Genomic DNA, 8,211 nt, shown 5'->3' with positions numbered 1-8,211 from the left:
ACAGCGAAGCTGGCCGAGCACGCCTATGCCGCTCGTACTCGGCTTTCCGGCTGGATCCTGACGTCGCATACGCGCGTCATTCCACTCACGGTGACCGGCATCTCGTCCACCGTGATCTCGTCGTCTCTGGTGCTCCCTTTCCCTGGCCGCGTATTCTGCATCTGCTCGTTACCGCCGTTGCCGTTCTCGTACAGCGACAAGCCTCGCTTCACGATGCGTGGCTTCTTCTTCGGGAGTATGTATACTTCCTTTACGCGTCCCATGGCTGTATCGGATCGAGCGGTGGAAGCGCGGTGGACCTCGGTTTTCATCGCAGCTTCCATCTTCCACTTCCTGCCGTTTTAACACGAAAGTGTTTTATGCCGGGGTCCACCAAGTACATCCGTCACGGATATGACGTTGATAAAATGGACGCCAACGGGTGAGAAAGAAAAAACGAAGAAAAGAAACCCCGCTGGGAATCGAACCCACAACGTTGCGGCCGCGAAAGCAAGCGCCCGACGCACTACCGACTAAGCTAACTCGGGAGATGCTAAAGACGGCGCGAACGCGCCTTATATCTTTCGCACATTCTCTTTCGCGGCGGGCGGAGCGGGACGGTGCCGCCGTCTGTGAGATGTGAAAAGAAGTAATGCTTCACGCTCGACACTTACTAGCGCTTACTCCGAGATTGCACGCGATATCGTAGTTCATGGTTAAAGCGTCTCGATACCAGAGCTGTAGACTGGCCGCGCTGGCGTCGCCGAGGCACCTTTGACGCGGTTACGTTCTTTGCCTTTGGCTTCGTGTTAGCGTGCGTCGGCTCATCGGAGTAGTGCAGCTCCCGCGTGCACCAACGGAATTTCTCCGCCGCCGACTGCTTCAATTGCGAGAGCACCGACTAACAAAACTGCTGCAACATGCGTTGCAGAAAGGACGCGAGTTCGACGGGCGAATGTCGTGCCTTGGTGGAGCGAGAGCAGCGCCTGCGAGACAGAGGCCAGCGGGACGCACGCGTTTGTGGCTCAGGCTACGAACCTCTACCTCCCGTGTTGCTGAAGCGCAGTGTGTGCTATGTATGCATGAGCACAGACGTCGGCTACCCTTTACTAGAAAGCGCACACCGTGTCGTTTCTCTCCTTAATTGACGACGGTTTGAAGAAGTGCATACCGGGTACCAATGTTGATTATGAGATTGTTGATATCATCCTTACGCGGGATTCACGATTGCTGTGTCCAAATATATGTTCACACCTTCAGCTACCGTGCGCAACGGTTTAATCATGATCATGGGCGTTAGTCGTCGCGATATAGACATGCTGTCAACATGGGTGCATCCACGTCAAACGGTGCTATAACTGCCAAACACGAATAGACATTGTAAAGCTTTCATATATCACTACACAATAAGCAGTACTCTGTGAAGACACGTGTCACTTTCGTGTTATGCCGATTCCTATGACAGAAGGATCAGCCATGTTTTTGGATTTAACTATGTTATGTTAGGTAAGATTTGTGCCGCTGTGCAAAGAAAGAATGAGCGAGTAATAGACTGACATTTGTTTCGTATAACGCACCAACAAATTCACTGATTACCATCCAGGTTTGGTGTATAAGGTTCCTTTCAGCTGCGGCCGCTTACGTAGGCCAACGGGCCGATGCGTTAACCAGGATTATGGAACATACGGAATCGCTAACCGAAGGCTCCCTTGTAATCTATCTTGCTAAAAGTGTAAGTGCGCGCCAAAATCCGATGAATGCGCAGTTTTGTACCGACACTAGGAATGAATTAAACGCGTCTGATGACTGAGGCATGGCATATCGAAAATATTGGCTTAGCGCATGCGTGAATGAACCGTCGATTAACTTGCCATAAAGAAGAAATCAAATGCTTACCACTTTCTTTCACGTAGACTCCCGCACGTCCCGGATTGATAGGTTCGCCTATTGCCTGGCGGGTGGTCTAGTGGTTAAGGTGCTAGACTGGCTGACCCTCAGGTCGCGGATAGAATCCCGGCCGCGGTGACCACATTTTCGATGGAGGCGACTATGATAGAGGCCCGTGTATTTCGATTTAGTGCACGTTAAACAACACCAGGTGGTCAACAATTTCCGGATCCCTCCAATACGGCGTCTTTCATAATCATATTGTGGTTTTGGGACGTTAACGCCAACGGTTATTAGTGAGTTTTATTGCTGGGTACCCAAGTGGCTTGTGTACCCAAGATATTAGAGAGTTTTAGCACTGGGGACCCCAAGCCACCTGCGTACGTACGGTCTTGCGTTCCTTGTACTCCCCAGCCGCATCCACCGAGAATCAAAAGAGCGCAAGGGCCCGCGCGCCCCCAAGCCCGCGGGAACCCAGCACTAAAACTCTCTATTGGGGCGGCGGTACTGCGCATGCGCGAAGCCCCAAGCACATGCGTCCCCGGGTCGCCGGGGCCGTGCGTACGCGCGGCCATAAACACCGCTGCCACCAATGGCCTCCTAGTGGAGATCAGCTGTCCCTAGCAGGTCGCGTCCCCCTTGAATCTAAGAAGTGGCCGTCGTGCGCTCTGTAGTTCGTCAGCTCCGAACTGATGCTTTTATTTGCTTAGATTAATGTCCTTAAGCTTTCACAGCAAAGTATCCGTGTCGATTCGGCACCATTTTCGAGAGCCATAATCAAATAACCGATGCACTTAGAGAGTGGCGATGGGCCATATAGTTAGTCCAGACCAACTTTTTATATTGTACAGACTCTAGAGGAAAAGCTCCCCATAGGTACGAAAAGATAGCTTGCCGTGGACGAAAGATAGCTTGCCGCGGGCAGGGACCGAACCTGCGACCTTCGAATAACGCGTCCGATGCTCTACCAAACTGAGCTACCGCGGCGGCCTGTCCCCCCGTCCACTTTATGGGGTATATATGTACATGTAAACGTGGGAGCGTAAGTCAGCGCCGCCAGTAGCCTTGACGGCGAGTGTGGAACACTCTTTTTCTGCCTGTTGGCGTCACGTAGCACGTGAACATATTACGAGCTGGCAAACAAAGAAAACGAGCCCTTAAAATTTCCACTTCTTTCCTTCATTAATAGCGAGGGTCTCGTTCTGGCAGACTTGATGCTTTCAGGTAGTATGCGAGGGATTATTGGTCAGCTGCCAGCTCGTAATAAGTTCACGTGCACGTGACGCCAACAGGCAGAAAAAGAGTGTTCCCCACTCGCCGTCAAGGCTACTGGCGGCGCTGACTTACGCTCCCACGTTTAATGTACTTATATACCCCATAAAGTGGACGGGGGGATGGCCGCCGCGGTAGCTCAGTTGGTAGTGCATCGGACGCGTTATCGAAGGTCGCAGGTTCGGTCCCTGCCCGTGGCAAGCTATCTTTTCGTCCACTTTCTGTCTTCACATTTACATTAAGCGCGAACCACACGTCCGCTGGCCGAGCGCGCGCTGTACGTTGGCTGTACGCGCTCCGGAGACCGCGCATGCGCAGACGACGCAAGCGCGGCAAAACGCGCGCGGTACGCGAGTGTTCGCGGCGACTGTATTCGACCTTCAAACGGTGCGCGTCCGGAAGCGCTTGGGGCCATGCAAATACGCAACTGTGGCATGGCTGTTACCAGCACCGGCTTGACCGACGGATTGATGATGCACATCATGTGAAAAATTTTAGTTCTTATTTACTTTTGCATGCATCTAACAATAAAAAAGGTTAACAGAAGGAGGTTTTGTAAGTATTCTGATGAACTATCAGATTTAGTGAAATAGACGAATTGTATAGCGCCAACGGGGTACTTGGACAGACAGAAAACAGACAGCCCGGCTCAAGGCTTCAGGCTTTCCAGAGGCTTTCATCGCGTCTGGTAGCAGAATCCATCTACCGGACCAGTAAGGCAGGACGGGAGAGGGAGCAAGCTCTGGCGCGGGTAGCACAACTCAACAGCCGGGAAAGATAGCTGTTGTTCCGTATAAGCATCAAATATCCCACATACTTAAAAAGATTGGAAACGCGCTGGCATTCGTGCAGTTTTTCTGCCCCCTTAAGCTAATCGGTCTTGCGAAATTCACTAGCCCTCTGAGGCAACAGTCGTCTGCGCATGTGGCGTGAAGCACAGGACTAGGTACGTGCAATGCGCACGGGAAGTTGTGTACAAGGTTCCTCTCTCCTGTGGTGCATGCTACATCGGTCAGACGGGTAGGTTACTAATGACCGGATAAGGGAACACGCTAACAACGTAAAAAAATGGCAAAGACGGGTTTCTGGCACAACACTGTACGTCTTGTAAATTGTTCACCCCTTTTTGAGCGCACAGTCACTGTGTATAACACAGGAATAATCGCACCCGAATGATAGTGAGGCTGCGCAGATGGCAAGCGAGCATGACATGTGTGTTAGTAAGCCATCCGTAGCCCTCTCTGACAAGGAATTAAGTTCCTAGGAAGCACTGGCGCACGCACGCACTGACCGGTTGTTTTTTCATGTTTTGTTTGTTTGTTTTTGATTGCGCAGCGTCTGCCTTAACGTTTTTCGCTTAGCGCATCCTCTGTCACATGTTCATCTTTTGCTTTTTGTGCCATATATGAATGTTCGATTTCTGCTTAATAACATCAGTTGGAAGTTAGCGCCCCGTCCTCGTTTTTTCTGTATGTCCAAGTACCCGTTCGCGCTATACAATTCGTCATGACATACCAACTAGCCCAAGCTGCTACCCTTAGGTTCGCCTATAATTTCGGTTTTGAAGTCCTTTGCGTGCCGCTTCTTTGCGTGATGCTTCCCAGCTGGCTAAAGACTTGCTTCCGAAGAAAACAAGAGGCTCTGGAACCTTGCGACTCATCATTATGCTTTCCTCTACTCTATCGACCCACATCTAAGAACAAGACTCCCATACAGAATTCCTCGACATCTGGAAACTTTGTACCATCGTCTTCGACTAAACAGTGCTTATGGAAACAGTTTACGGTACCGCTTCGGTCAAACCGAAAGTCCGTACTGTAATAACTGTGGCTCTATAGAAACTGTCGAGCATATTTTGTTCGAGTGCCGAGCGTATGCCGAAGAGCGTGCGCTCTATGAACATTGCATGCATATGCTGACAAAAGAACTTTATCAATTGACTGTGCCTTGGGCCCTTACCTTGCGTCGCGCAACAGAGGCAAGCGATGAAACTACTATTCAGATATTTAGAGAGCATCGGTCAGCTCGACAAATTTAATGACACCTTGAGAACGTAGTGTCACTGTCAGCACACGTCCCCGTCCAAGATGCAAAAAAAACCAGTTTGTGTTTTACCTCTTTTTTATTCTATTTTAAATTTTATATTTTTTCTATCTCTTTCAGTCCCCAATGCCCTTCTCCACGCAGAGTAGCAAGTCAGCGAATTTACACACGCCGGCTAAATTCTCTGCCTTTCAATAAAGAGCTCTCTCTCTCTGATGAACTATCAGTAATTTTGTACGAAACAATGTCTTGCACGTATGAGGAAACGCGCGCTCGCGTGCGCCTTCGTGCGTAGTGTGTGGGTGGAAATCGCCATTGCTCGCCGTACACGCCGGAATGTGCGCGCTGACGCCCTCCACGTGCGCGTTTGGGAGCGTACGTGTGGTTCGGGCTTTACATTTATTACTAATAACGTCCCCTATACTTTCCTTGGCATTATTGTCTGTTAGTGCCCATATTATTGTGTTCATGTTGCTAATTTGTCGAAATTCCCGTTTGATTTTTATTGCCAGTATTACAATGAATAGCGCTACTTCTAGCTGATTTGTAAATAAATGCAAAGGAAACGATCTCAAAGGTACAGTAATGGCGGTGTTCTTGTGGTCGGTGCTTTTTCGGCCCAGCTTTTCCCAGCTTTCCCTCTAGAGTCTGTACTAACTCTATGCGATGGGCGCTCCCAGAATCTCGGAGGACAGATTACGTGCCTGTTAGTTGTTTCGTCCATAGCTGGCGACACTTATCGTGGCGGCAGCTATGACACATGCTACGCCTTTCCGATACCGGAATACCGGACGCTGACGAACCCGCACGCACAGTAGACGAAAATGAACAGTACACGGGAAAAGACGCCCATCTCACCGTCACAAGTTCTCCACGTGTATGTCGTTGTCGGGCTACGGCACCGGCTGCAGTCGCAACTTCGACACGTAGAGTTAGTACACACTCTAGAGGAAAAGCTCCCCACAGGGAGTATGCACTGAAACTGAGCCGCAATGTGGCGCTGCGGTGCCCCCGAGCTGGGCGCCATTTTGCTGTTCTCGTGCGCAGCGACCCACGCTGCTACTGTGTTTGCTGTGTGTACGCGCTAGGTGTTGTGTGCTGTTTCCTTGCCTGCCGTGTACTCGCGCGCTTCATTAACGATAGTACGGCGTTGGAACTGTCCCCTACCACTGCGTGTGCACGGATCTAGTCATTTGCCTGGCTGTGCAAGCGATCGCCGTGTTGCTGCAGTGAAAAGATGCTGCTCAGCGACTACGCCAAGTCGCTGTCTGATCCCGAGCGCAGGAGACCACATCAAAGTCGCAAAATGCGGTAGCGACGACCCCTTGGCGCTTTCCGATGACCAGTTCACGAAAGATGTTGGCTGCTATCCCAGCGTAGACGTGCGGATATCAACGATTATCTTGTTCACGGGACAAGTTTCGTGACGCGGGAGCAGCTTAAGAGCTACAAATCCTTGGAGGCTCACAATTATGTCACAAGCGGCCTCGTGGAGCCACAAAGGGTGAAAACTCTTCGTGATGGCAACATCGTCGTCGTTTCAAAGGTAGGCTGTACATATTGTACCGCATGTTCCCGACTTAACGGCTTGTTCTAGGTATCCGTAAAGTTAGTGATCGGGTGCTAAAGTGGTAAAGCATGCCATCAGTCGCTGATGTGGCGCCCAGCCCATCGCACTTTCTTGCCGCTATCACTAGATGGGCAGCCAAGTTGTCGCTGTGTTTCGCGTGTTTTTAGCGCTTGGAGCAGGGGCGGCGCCAGGATTTTGATGCTAAGGGAGGGGGACACCGAAGACAAGCAAGTTCCTTCAGGGGGGCAGGGAACATATGCGTTGTGTTTTGACCATGTTTGCTCGAGGGGGCAGGCAGAAATTTAGGGGCAGCTCCAGCACCCCCCCCCCTTCCCGGCGGCTCCCCTGGCTTGAAGTAGTGCTGTAAAAATCTAATCGCGCGCGCTGAACACTGATTTATCTTACTATCTGCGCAGGTCCGCCACTCACAAGCGTTTAAAGAAAAACCGCTGCTGCCGTGGCTACTAATCAAGCCTGATGGTGAAGTTCTGTGCGCGCACTGCACGTGCATGGCTGGCCTTGGCGAGGCGTGCTCACACGTTGGAGCAGTGCTCTTTTACTTGGAGGCAGCAGTGACACGCCGGGATGGTCGATCATGCACGGATGGACAGAATGCATGGGCCACCGCATCTTGCCAATCTGGAATGCCGACCAGTGGCAGAGATGGACTTTGCATCTTCTGCAATGAAGAAAACGCGCTGGATCACACCGATGCTGAACCACGCAGCCCAAAAAGTGTTGCAGCAACCAAGCCCAGGGAGGACGAGTTGTTAAAGTTTTTCGCATCACTAAGCAAATCTGAGGGTAGGCCAGCACTTCTCTCGCTTAAAGAAAAATTCGCCGACAGCTACATTCCCTTGGGAATGAAATACCCAAGACTGCTCCTGCGCAATCTGTGAAAGAACGAGTGCCCAAGCTCCTGGGAAGATGTACAAGTAGAGTACCGTAAGGTCTTCGAGAACCTCTCAGTCGAGCCTGGCGTAAGCTTTATTATTGTTTCTCAACCTCATTTTAGCTTGCAGCTGTAGTTTGCTTAAAATTTATTGAATGTGGAGAATATCGTTGCAAATCAAGGTTGTGTGACCATTTTTATTTAACTTGCACATCTGGGCACTCTCGTGGTCATCTCTTAATTTGGTAAATACCAAAGTTGGTGCAAAACGACGAATGCATGACCAACATGATTGACAGGTCACGACATAAATGACATGCCTGTCGCATATGTCATGAAGCTGTTTCCCAAAGTCACGTGTGACATATACCCGCATCCCAACAAGGTATCTAGTACTTCGGTATGTGCCACAGCTGATGCACAGTCTGTACCAACCCAGCACATGACATGACAAGAAATTTATTTCACTCCTGAGGAACTCAGATCTAAAGAGCCAGAGAACCCCCCCCCTTCCCCGATCAAGTTGGTGGCTCCACCAACGATAAGACCAGGAGTCCGAGGCCCGCCA

This window comes from Rhipicephalus sanguineus, chromosome 7 (genome assembly GCF_013339695.2).
Source record: "Rhipicephalus sanguineus isolate Rsan-2018 chromosome 7, BIME_Rsan_1.4, whole genome shotgun sequence".
Taxonomy (NCBI): Eukaryota; Metazoa; Arthropoda; class Arachnida; order Ixodida; family Ixodidae; genus Rhipicephalus; species Rhipicephalus sanguineus.
This window is presented reverse-complemented; position numbering follows the sequence as displayed.